The following is an 11024-nucleotide window of genomic DNA, read 5'->3' as shown; positions in this document are numbered from 1 at the left end:
ATGTTTTATATGCATTTATATGCTATTTTATATGATTTTTGGGACTAACCTATTAACCCAGAGCCCAGTGGCAGTTTCTGTTTTTTCCTTGTTTTAGAGTATCACAGAAAAGGAAAATCAAACGGAGTCCAATTGACCTGAAACTTCACGGAACTTATTTTTGGACCAGAAGAAGCCCACGGAGTATCGGAGATGGGCCAGGAGAGTCCCGGGCTGCCCACGAGGGTGGGGGGTGCGCCCACCCCCCTGGGCGCGCCCCCCTGCATCATGGACTGCCCCCCGACGTACTTCTTCCCCCCATATATACCCATATACCCTGAAAACTTCGGGGAGCACAATAGATCGGGAGTTCCGCCACCAGAAGCCTCCGTAGCCACCGAAAGACAATCTAGACCCGTTCTGGCACCCTGCCGGAGGGGGAATCCCTCTCCGGTGGCCATCTTCATCATCTTGGTGCTCTCCCTGACGAGGAGGGAGTAGTTCTCCCTCGGGGCTGAGGGTATGTACCAGTAGCTATGTGTTTGATCTCTCTCTCTCTCTCGTGTTCTTGAGGTGGGACGATCTTGATGTATCGTGAGCTTTGCTATTATAGTTGGATCTTATGATGTTTCTCCCCCTCTACTCTCTTGTAATGGATTGAGTTTTCCCTTTGAAGTTATCTTATCGGATTGAGTCTTTAAGGATTTGAGAACACTTGATGTATGTCTTGCGTGGGATAACCGTGGTGACAATGGGTTATTCTATTGATTCACTTGATGTATGTTTTGGTGATCAACTTGCGGGTTCCGCCCATGAACCTATGCATAGGGGTTGGCACACGCTTTCGTCTTGACTCTCCAGTAGAAACTTTGGTGCACTCTTTGAAGTACTTTGTGTTGGTTTGAATAGATGAATCTGAGATTGTGTGATGCATATCATATAATCATACCCGCGGATACTTGAGGTGACATTGGAGTATCTAGGTGAAATTAGGGTTTTGATTGATTTGTGTCTTAAGGTGTTATTCTAGTACGAACTCTAGGATAGATTGAACGGAAAGAATAGCTTCATGTTATTTTACTATGGACTCTTGAATAGATCGATCAGAAAGAATAACTTTGAGGTGGTTTCGTACCCTATCATAATCTCTTCGTTTGTTCTCCGCTATTAGTGACTTTGGAGTGACACTCTGTTGCATGTTGAGGGATAGTTATGTGATCCAATTATGTTATTATTGTTGAGAGAACTTGCACTAGTGAAAGTATGAACCCTAGGCCTTGTTTCAACACATTGCAATACCGTTTGTGCTCACTTTTATCATTAGTTACCTTGCTGTTTTTATATTTTCAGATTACAAAAAGCTATATCTACCATCCATATTGCACTTGTATCACCATCTCTTCGCCGAACTAGTGCACCTATACAATTTACCATTGTATTGGGTGTGTTGGGGACACAAGAGACTCTTTGTTATTTGGTTGCAGGGTTGCTTGAAAGAGACCATCTTCATCCTACGCCTCCCACGGATTGATAAACCTTAGGTCATCCACTTGAGGGAAATTTGCTACTGTCCTACAAACCTCTGCACTTGGAGGCCCAACAACGTCTACAAGAAGAAGGTTGTGTAGTAGACATCAAGCTCTTTTCTGGCGCCGTTGCCGGGGAGGTGAGTGCTTGAAGGTATATCTTTAGATCTAGCAATCGAGTCTTTTAGTTTCTTGTTTTATCACTAGCTTAGTTTATAAAAGAAAATTACAAAAAATGGAATTAAGTTTGCCTCATACGCTTCATCTTTTTAATATCTCTCGTGAGTATGATGGAATGGAAAATTGTGCCAAAGTGTTAGAAGAAGAATGCATTAAAATGTTTGGCACTAAATCTTTGAATGATGAGCATGATTGCAATGTTGTTAGTATGAACTCCTTGAATATCCATAGTACTAATGATGATTGCACTAGTTATGATGAAAATGTCTCCTATAAACATGTCAATTTTTGTGGAGTGCATTGGGTTTGCAAGTACACACCAAAGAGGGAAGATAGATATTTCAAGAGGCATACGCATTTAGAAACTAAATTGTTGCAAGAAAGGCTAGATGTTTGTGCTGAAAGATTCAATATTTATCGCCATCCTTTTGAACTTTGCAATGAACATGGTCATTTAAAGATCCAATGCTATTTGTTTCATGATCAAGTCGTGTCCAAAAATTGTGATAACTTGATTACCCTTGAGCATCATAAAGAGCTTAGTCTTATTTTGGGTTATAAAGAAATGAAACGTATAACTGAGGGTATTCCAAAATATAATTTAGATAAATTTCTTGATTTTGATCTAGAGGAAATTTATATGTATTGTGCGGTGAATTGCATTGAAAACCCTTATATTGCCAATTACATAAAGAAAATAAAACAAATAGAGGATGAAGATAATACTAATGAAAGGGAAGAGACTTCCCAATATCCTCCTATTATTTCTTATGATGAATCAGGTAAGGAGGAGGAGCCTTCTATTCAACCAATCTCATTAATAAGGAGCTCCAAAAGGAAGATTAAACCCACACATGATGTGAATAAGAAAAAGAAAAGACGGAGAAGCAAAGGTAGAAAGGTATCTCTCCCAAATAATGTTGCTCCTCTTACTCATTGTGATGATAATAATTGCTATACTATCGGTGCTATCCATACTATTGATGATGAGAGTGATTATGCTTATGATATGAAAAGGCCCAAGCTTGGGGATGCTATGTTTGATGAAGATGATGTTGTTGAGAATATATTTGCTGCAATTAATGTTTGTCCCAAGCTTGGGGATGCTACGTTTAATGAATATAATATTTTCAGTCTCCCAAGTTTTGATATGCAAATTTATAATGATGATAGCATGCCTCCTACTTATCATGATTATATTGTTGAAAGTGGATTTGGAGAGGTCATGACTTTATTTAGTAATGATTCCACTATCTTGGAAGAGGTTTCAATTGATTATGATGAGAACAAAGTTGCTACTTATGATGATTATTGTGATGACACTTATGCTATAAAAAGTAGTGATGATTATATTTATAAAACTTGTCATGATTATGATTACCCTTTTTCTGAACATTACTCTTTTAATGTGGAAACAATTTATACTATTCGAGTCTCTTATGGTACTCCCACTATTCCAAATGAGAAGAATTTTGCTTCTGTGGAGAGTAATAAAATTTATATGCTTGTAGATCATGAAAAGAATGCCTTAGGTGCTGGTTATATTGTTGAATTCATTCATGATGCTACTGAAAATTATTATGATGGAGGAATATATGCTTGTAGGAATAGCAATAATATCAAGTTTCCTCTGTATGTGCTTAAAGTTACGAAGTTATGCTTGTTTTACCTTCCTATGCAAGTTGATTCTTGTTCCCATAAGTTGTTTGCTCACAAAATCCCTATGAATAGGAAGTGGGTTATGCTTAAATTTTCTAGTCATATTCTTCATGATGCCCTCTTTATGTTACAATTCTTATCTTTTATGTGAGCATCATTGAAATCATCATGCCTAGCTAGGGGCGTTAAATGATAGCACTTGTTGGGAGGCAATCCAACTTTATTTTTGTTCCTTGATTTTTGTTCCTGTTTATTAATATATAATTTATCTAGCCTCTGTTATGATTGATTTTTATGTCTTAATTAGTGTTTGTGCCAAGTAGAACCGTTGGGAAGACTTGGGGAAAGTCTTGTTGATCTTGCTGTAAAAAACAGAAACTTTAGCGCTCACGAGAATTGCTGCCATTTTTATTGGAGAGTGCTATTTAGTTAATTATTTTTGCAGATGATTAATAGATAAATTCCTCACGTCCAGCAATTTATTTAGAATTGTTTGGGTTCCAGAAGTTTGCGTTAGTTACAGATTACTACAGACTGTTCTGTTTTTGACAGATTCTGTCTTTCGTGTGTTGCTTGCTTATTTTGATGAATCTACGGCTAGTAAAATAGTTTATAAACCATAGAGAAGTTGGAATACAGTAGGTTTAACAACAATATAAATCAATAATGAGTTCATTACAGTACCTTGAACTGGTGTTTGGTTTTCTTTCGCTAACGGAGCTCACGAGATTTTCTATTTCGAGTTTTGTGTTGTGAAGTTTTCAAGTTTTGGGTTAAGTTTTGATGGATTATGGAATAAGGAGTGGCAAGAGCCTAAGCTTGGGGATTCCCAAGGCACCCCAAGGCAATATTCAAGGACAACCAAGAGCCTAAGCTTGGGGATGCCCCGGAAGGCATCCCCTCTTTCGCCTTCGTTCATCGGTAACTTTACTTGGAGCTATATTTTTATGTACCACATGATATGTGTTTTGTTTGGAGCATCATTTTATTTTATTTTGTTTTGCTTGCTGTTTGAATAAAATACCAAGATCTTAAATTATTAAATGTTAGAGAGTCTTCACATAGTTGCATAATTATTCGACTACTCATTGATCTTCACTTATATCTTTTGAGTTATATAGTTTTTGCTCTAGTACTTCACTTATATCTCTTAGAGCACGGTGGTGGTTTTGTTTTATAGAAACTATTATTCTCTCATGCTTCACTTAGATTATTTTTAGAGTCTTAAACAGCATGGTAATTTGCTTTGGTTATGAATTTAGTCCTAATATGATGGGCATCCAAGAGGGATATAATAAAAACTTTCATATAAGTGCATTGAACACTATGAGAAGTTTGATGCTTGATGATTGTTTTGAGACATGGAGGTAGTGATATCAAAGTTGTGCTAGTTGAGTAGTTGTGAATTTGAAAATTACTTGTGTTGAAGTTTGCAAGTCCCGTAGCATGCACGTATGGTAAACGTTATGTAACAAATTTGAAACATGAGGTGTTCTTTGATTGTCCTCCTTATGAGTGGCGGTCGGGAACAAGCGATGGTCTTTTCCTACCAATCTATCCCCCTAGGAGCATGCGCGTAGTGCTTGGTTTTTGATGACTTGTAGATTTTTGCGACAATTATGTGAGTTCTTTACGACTAATGTTGAGTCCATGGATTATACGCACTCTCACCTTTCCATCATTGCTAGCCTCTTAAGTACCGTGCATTGCCCTTTCTCACATTGAGAGTTGGTGCAAACTTCGTCGGTGCATACAAACCCCGTGATATGATACGCTCTTTCACACATAAACCTCCTTATATCTTGCTCAAAACAGCCACCATACCTACCTATTATGGCATTCCCATAGCCATTCCGAGATATATTGCCATGCAACTTTCCACCGTTCCGTTTATCATGACACGTTCATCATTGTCATATTGCTTTGCATGATCATGTAGTTGACATAGTATTTGTGGCAAAGCCACCATTCATAATCCTTTCATACATGTCACTCTTGGTTCATTGCATATCCCGGTACACCGCCGGAGGCATTCATATAGAGTCATACTTTGTTCTAGTATCGAGTTGTAATCGTTGAGTTGTAAATAAATAGATGTGTGATGATCATCATTTTCTAGAGCATTGTCCCAAGTGAGGAAAAAAAGAGAAAGTCCATAAAAAAGAGAAGGCCCAAAAAAATATGAGAGAAAAAGACAGAAGGGACAATGTTATTATCCTTTTTACCACACTTGTGCTTCAAAGTAGCACCATAATCTTCATGATAGAGAGTCTTTTGTTTTGTCAGTTTCATATACTAGTGGGAACTTTTAAGTATAGAATTTGGCTTGTATATTCCAACAATGGGCTTCCTCAAATGCCCTATGTCTTCGTGAGCAAGCAAGTTGGATGCACACCCACTTAGTTTCTTTTGTTGAGCTTTCATATATTTATTGCTCTAGTGCACTCGTTGCATGGCAATCCCTACTCCTTGCATTAACATCAATTGATGGGCATCTCCATAGCTCATTGATTAGCCTCGTTGATGTGAGACTTTCTCCCTTTTTTGTCTTCTCCACATAACCCCCATCACTATATTCTATTCCACCCATAGTGCTATATCCATGGCTCACGCTCATGTATTGCGTGAAGATTGAAAAAGTTTGAGATTACTAAAGTATGAAACAATTGCTTGGCTTGTCATCGGGGTTGTGCATGATGAGAGCATTCTTGTGTGACGAAAATGGAGCATGACTAAACTATATGATTTTGTAGGGATGAACTTTCTTTGGCCATGTTATTTTGAGAAGACATAATTGCTTAGTTAGTATGCTTGAAGTATTATTATTTTTATGTCAATATTGAACTTTTATCTTGAATCTTATAGATCTGAATATTCTTGCCACAACAAAGAGAACTACATGGATAAATATGTTAGGTAGCATTCCACATCAAAAATTCTGTTTTTATCATTTACCTACTTGAGGACGAGCAGGAATTAAGCTTGGGGATGCTGATACGTCTCCAACGTATCTATAATTTTTGATTGTTCCATGCTATTATATTATCAACCTTTGATGTTTTATATGCATTTATATGCTATTTTATATGATTTTTGGGACTAACCTATTAACCCAGAGCCCAGTGCCAGTTTCTGTTTTTTCCTTGATTTAGAGTATCACAGAAAAAGAAAATCAAACGGAGTCCAATTGACCTGAAACTTCACGGAACTTATTTTTGGACCAGAAGAAGCCCACGGAGTATCGGAGATGGACCAGGAGAGTCCCGGCTGCCCACGAGGGTGGGGGGCATGCCAACCCCCCTGGGCGCGCCCCCCTGCCTCGTGGACAGCCCGGAGATCCACCGACGTACTTCTTCCTCCCATATATACCCATATACCCTAAAAACTTCGGGGAGCATAATAGATCGGGAGTTCCGCCGCTAGAAGCCTCCATAGCCACCGAAAGCCAATCTAGACCCGTTCCGGCACCCTGCCGGAGGGGGAATCCCTCTCCGGTAGCCATCTTCATCATCCCGGTGCTCTCCATGACGAGGAGGGAGTAGTTCTCCCTCGGGGCTGAGGGTATGTACCAGTAGCTATGTGTTTGATCTCTCTCTCTCGTGTTCTTGAGGTGGTACGATCTTGATGTATCGCGAGCTTTGCTATTATAGTTGGGTCTTATGATGTTTCTCCCCCTCTACTCTCTTGTAATGGATTGAGTTTTCCCTTTGAAGTTATCTTATCGGATTGAGTCTTTAAGGATTTGAGAACACTTGATGTATGTCTTGCGTGGGATAACCGTGGTGACAATGGGTTATTCTATTGATTCACTTGATGTATGTTTTGGTGATCAACTTGCGAGTTCCGCCCATGAACCTGTGCATAGGGGCTGGCACACGTTTTCGTCTTGACTCTCCAGTAGAAACTTTGGGGCACTTGAGGGAGTCCTGGATTAGTGGGTATCCGGACATCCGGATTATATCCTTTGGCCGGACTGTTGGACTATGAAGATACAAGATTGAAGACTTCGTCTCATGCCCGGATGAGACTCTACTTGGCGTGGAAGGCAAGCTAGGCAATACGGATGTGTATATCTCCTCCTTTGTAACCGACCTTGTGTAACCCTAGCCCCCTCTGGTGTCTATATAAACCGGAGGGGTTTTAGTCTATAGGACAACATACAATCATACCATAGGCTAGCTTCTAGGGTTTAGCCTCTCTGATCTCGTGGTAGATCTACTCTTGTACTACCCATATCATCAATATTAATCAAGCAGGACGTAGGGTTTTACCTGCATCAAGAGGGCCTGAACCTAGGTAAAACATCGTGTCCCCTGTCTCCTGTTACCATCCGCCTTAGACGCACAGTTCGGGACCCCCTATCCGAGATCCGCCGGTTTTGACACCGACATTGGTGCTTTCATTGAGAGTTCCTCTGTGACGTCGCCAGAAGGAAGGATGTCTCGTCTCGTCTTTAAAGACGGTATTACTGTTGGGGGAGCTTTGTCTGTCGGCCAAACTCTCCGGCTAGGCGGTTTCATCATGATCGTCTGTTCGGCCGCCGCGCCGATGATGACTTCTCGGGTCATCGAAAACAGCCTCCACGTTAAGTCGACACTCGCCGAACAGATGGATCCGGTGGAGCTCGCCTCCATAAACAAGCTCTTGGATCGCATCATCGCCCTGGGAGTCGCTACGGACTATGATCGGATTGGGCTTAAACCCGATCAAAGGGAGATTAACTCTCCGCCGGTCACCCATCATATTGCAGTGGTGGAGGAACAATGCGGCGACCTCTCCTCCATATTGAGGACCAAATATGTCCGGATTCCTGAGCTCTCCGGGCCGGATACCCGTTCGCGGGAGGACAGCATCCAATCCCTGAACTTAGAGTCAGCCAGCGGGCCAGGATTATTGGGCAACACCCCGGAACCAGAATTTCCAAAATTGGAAATTCCTCGGCCCCTGGATCCCAGATCGGGTAAGGATTCGGATTCAATTCCACCCACCCACCCAAACATAAGCGATCTTTCCCACATCAGGCAAGAGCCCCAAGAAATAGTACATCACTATTGGGCCAGATTCCTCCTTGCGATGAACAAGGTTAAGGACTGTCGCGAGGAAGACGCAATCTTATTTTTCTGCAATAATTACACAGACAAGGGAATCCTTAACGCCATAAATCGCCGTGAGATATCACGCTTCGCTGACTTGGCGTCCATAGTACGAAAGTACTGTGCGATGGAAAGTGCCTGGAAAACCGAAACAAACTTTTGGGATAATCCGGCCCTAAATACGAACCCAGTCTGAAATAAAAGGTTGCACTATCAAAGGACACCCTGGTTAACTACCAAAAAGCAAAAACCCTCTATAGGGCATGGAACTGTACTGGAGGGATGGCTCAATGGACCCTGCAAAATTCATAGTATAGCAGATACAATACCAACGCACAGCCTTAGAGCATGTTGGATACTCGGTAGGTGGCCAAAAGTGGTGAGGATCTTCTTATCCCAAATGCCATAGAGCACCATCTCATGGATAACAATACGGTGTTAATAGTCTTTGAGACATTTGCGTCAAATAATAGGCGCAAGCGAACACTCTACACCATGGCCGAAATCTGCCACGTAGCAGCAATAAATCCATGGAGTGACACAGCTATTACCTTCAATGCCAGTGATGAACCTAAATTCCGAACAGCCCGAGCACCAGCCGCACTGGTCCTCAGTCCAATTGTGGACGGCTTTCGACTCACCAAGGTACTCATGGACGATGGCAGCGGATTAAACCTCATCTATGAGGAAACCCTTCAAAAAATGGAAATAGACTGGAACCGCATCGAGCGAAGCAGCACAACCTTTAGAGGAATAATCCCCAGTCGGGAAGCACGCTGTACAGGCAAAATCACACTAGATGTGGTGTTCGGCACAACGGAGAATTATAGGTCCGAAGAGATTACGTTCCAAGTGGCCCCGTTCAGTAGCGGTTACCACGCCCTGTTAGGGCGGAGGCGTTCACAATCTTCCAAGCCATACCCCAGTATGGGTACATGAAGCTCAAAATGCCCAGGCCCAACGGAATTATCACTCTTTCTAGTGATCCGGACACAACACTCCGCGCCAAAAACAAGACAGCCGCACTGGCCCTCGAGGCATTATCCGAAGCCCTAGCGGCTGAGGAACTGACTGCGCTACGCTCCACGGAGAATAGGGACGATGTGATACTCGACAAGAGACCCAAGTCCACCCCCTTTAAACCGGCGAATGAAATAGTCAAATTCCAAGTCCATCCAATGGACCCTACAAAAACAGCTTCCATCGGGGCACAGTTAACCCCTGACGTAGATGCCGCACTACGAGAGTTCCCACGCGAGAACTGGGACATTTTTGCCTGGCACCCTTCAGACATGCCAGGAATCCCACGCAGGCTGGCCGAGCACAGCCTCAATATTCTAAAGTAATTCAAGCTGGTCAAGCGGGCTCTTCGGCGTTTCTCTGAACCTAAGAGACAAGCCATGGGAGAGGAACTAGCCAAGTTATTGGAGGTCGGATTCATTAGAGAAATAAAACACCTAGACTGGCTAGCAAACCTGGTGATGGTACCAAAGAAGGATAAATCCTGGCGCCTTTGTGTCGATTTCAAGGACCTCAATAAAGCTTCCCCAAAGGATCCCTTCCCCCTCCCCCGCATCGATCAAATTATCGATGCCACCGCAGGACACGAATCATTGTGTTTCCTCGATGCATACTCCGGTTACCACCAAATCAAGATGGCGGAGTCCGACCAAGCCGCAACGTCATTCATCACACCATACGGTCCCTTCTGTTTCAACACAATGCCTTTTGGGCCCAAAAACGCTGGCGCAACATATCAGCGCATGATTCAGACATGTCTGGAGAAACAAATCAGCAAAACAGTAGAGGCATACGTAGACGATGTGGTCATCAAAACCAAGCACGTCGACTCTTTGATAGATGACTTGAAGCTCACATTCGACAACCTTCGAACATACGACATCAAGCTCAATCCGGAAAAATGCGTTTTCGGCGTACCAGCCGGAAAGCTCATGGGTTTCATTGTCTCCAGTAGAGGTATTGAAGCTAATCCGGCAAAAATCCAAGCTTTGCCACAGTTGGCTACCCCAACAGAACTCAAACAAATCCAGAAGTTAACTGGATGCGTGGCGGCTCTAAGCCGCTTTATCTCCCGCTTAGGAGAAAAGGCTTTACCCCTTTATCGCCTCCTTCGGCGCACCGAACACTTTGAGTGGACGGACGCTGCCACAGCTGGATTGGAAGAAATAAAGGCCATTTTGGCAACCAACCCAATCCTGGCCGCGCCAAACATCGGCGAACCAATGCTGTTGTACATTGCGGCAACTCATCAAGTTGTAAGCGCAGTGCTCGTTGTCGAACGATAAGTTGCCGGACATAAATTCCCTCTTCAAAGGCCGGTATACTATGTATCCATTGTCCTCACTCCATGCAAATCACGGTACCCACATTATCAAAAGATAGCCTATGCGGTATTCATGGCATCCCGAAAGCTGCGACACTACTTTCAAGAGTGTTCGATTATAGTAGCCTCGGAAGTGCCACTTAATGATATTATAAACAACCACGACGCTACGGGCCGGATTACTAAATGGGCCATTGAGCTCCTCCCGTTCGACATAACATACAAACCTCGATGGGCCATTAA

The sequence above is a fragment of the Triticum urartu genome, chromosome 5, assembly GCF_003073215.2.
Source record: "Triticum urartu cultivar G1812 chromosome 5, Tu2.1, whole genome shotgun sequence".
In the NCBI taxonomy this organism is placed as follows: domain Eukaryota; kingdom Viridiplantae; phylum Streptophyta; class Magnoliopsida; order Poales; family Poaceae; genus Triticum; species Triticum urartu.
The sequence above is the reverse complement of the archived record's forward strand: the minus strand, read 5'-3'. Positions refer to the sequence as shown.